The sequence below is a fragment of the Streptopelia decaocto genome, assembly GCF_964273445.1.
Source record: "Streptopelia decaocto genome assembly, chromosome: 19".
Taxonomy (NCBI): domain Eukaryota; kingdom Metazoa; phylum Chordata; class Aves; order Columbiformes; family Columbidae; genus Streptopelia; species Streptopelia decaocto.
This window is the reverse complement of record NC_138674.1, coordinates 4,839,383-4,841,659: the sequence shown is the minus strand read 5'-3', so window position 1 is coordinate 4,841,659 and position 2,277 is coordinate 4,839,383.

The following is a 2,277-nucleotide window of genomic DNA, read 5'->3' as shown; positions in this document are numbered from 1 at the left end:
ACAGGAGGTCGATCCTCTGCCATTGACCTCTGGCTCCTTGGAGCGTGGCAGTCGATGATGCTGGGGGGTCACCTCATTCATGGACCCAGGTGGGTACTTGGACACCAGGCAAAGGGGTGATCTGGTGGGAGTGAAGCTGCTGAGACCCAGGGGAGCCCAGGGCAATGGGATTTCTGCAGCTCTGGGAGCTTTCAAGCCTTTTCCTTCCCCTCTGTAACCAAGGGGAGGTGAGCTGGGCTGGGACACCAGAGTTAGGAAAAGGCATCCCATGGCAGTGCCAGCACCCTTAGGACAATGAACCCACCATCCCCGTGGAGCAAAGGGTGAGTGTCCAACTCCCAACGCTACCAAAGAGGCAAGAGGACACCCCAGAGGACACTCTGCAAGAAAACCATGTCCCTAAGAACCCCATCTAAACGCCTTTTTCCCCCTTTTCTCCTGCACAAGGCAGAGGCAAGTCTCTCCCAGCCCCTGTTTCATGCCTCCCATGTCGCTCCCCACCACCCTTCCCGTGTCAAAACCCTTTGGACCCAAACTTTATGGGTTAATGCAGCCACCCCCATGACGTGGGGGAGCAGACAGGGACTCGTGCCCATTTGTGGGTGAGTGTGGGATGGCTGCAGGTCACCATGTTGGTGTTGTTGTTGCCACAGGACCACTTGGCCACCCCCCAAGTGTCTGCCCCAGGTTTGGCCATGGGCAGGGACTGTCATTGGTCACACCTGAGGATGGGATGGCTGGAGATGGGCCGTGACCCCCACCCAGCTCTGTGGTCCCTCTGGGTGCTGGCAGCCACACTGTCAGTCCCAGCTCTGCAGAAGGAGCTTTTCCAGGGCTGAAGTGGTGCTGGGAAGAGTTAATTAGGGTTATTTTCTTATCAGCGTCCCTTGTTCACCAGTGTCGCATTGGAAACACACTTCTACTACTGCCCCAGGAGGGCTGTGCCCCTCGGACATCACAAAGCTCCTGCAGTAAGTTCCTGCAGGGGCTGGGAGGGATGCGGAGAGGAAAAGGACCTTGAATGGGGGAGATTACGGGTGACTCTTTAGCTGGCTATGGAGAGCAGGGCCATGTACATATAGCAATGGGGCTGCTGGATGTCCCTGTCACCCACTGGTGCAGCCATCTCTGATCAGCCTGGAGGGAGCTCCTCCATTTCTCTGAGAGGAAGAGGAGGGCAGCAAAGAAGGGTGGGAGGAAGGATGAGAGGAGGCGAGGGGCTCAGCCTCCCACGTTCTGCAAGGTCCTCAATATGTTGCATCCAGGCTCCTGGCTCAGACCACACCAGGCACAACAGGAGCAGAGCAGAAAAACAACAGCAAGGACAGGAGCAAATCTCAATAGAAAGGCCCTGAACACCCTCCAAGGCTCCTCGAGGTGAAGAATCCCAAATCCTTTACCAGTAGTGCCTGCGGATGCTGCAGCCCCAGGGTAGCGCAGCCAGGACCCCCCTGCCCGTGGTCCCTTCGCACCACAGCAGCTCAGCCCCATATCGCATTGGTGTTTACCGAGCACGAGTCTGATTCCCACTTGCATCTTATTTCTGCAAGTGGCTGCTTTCCTGGAACTGACGCCTGTGCCTGATCCTTGCTGAGGTGCCCAGAAACCTGACGACAGGGATGCTCATAAATTAAAAGGCACGTGGGTGATTGCTTTCAGAAAAAAACATTTGGTGGATTTTTCCACTCCGTGCTCTCCGGACCTTTCCCGGGAAGAGCTCACTAAAAGTGGAGGCTGTTACCCTCATGAGTCCCCTGTGGGGTCACAAACACACTCTTTGCCCTGCAGGACTGCATTAAGAGGATGTAAAGGGCACAGTGTGCAGCATGAGAGAGTCTTCGAGATGCTGTTTTTCCCCTGTGTTGCAATCCCATGGCTAACACAGCCCCTGTCACCCAAAGCCACAAGCTGGGATGCCAGGGACATCAAGAGGACCAGGGCATCTTCATCGGTGACCAAGGCCAGCTGTGAGCATGCTAGGGGAAGATCTGCTCTCAACCTCCACCCCGATGGCATCATCGCTAACCCCAACCACCTCAATAAACCAGCCTGACCTGGGATAAAAATTAATCTGACATTGCCCTCTGATGGTGGAAATGGTGTCTGGTGTGGATGTGCTGTGCTGAGGAACAGCAACACCTCCCCTGGACTTCAACCTGTGCATGGAGAGTGGGTGACCAGTGACAGGTGGGGACAAGGCAGAGGGGCTGCAGGAGAGAGGCTGCAGAGAAGCCTCAACTATTTCAGCTGTAGGTGCTGCCTGGATTGGCTCTCCAG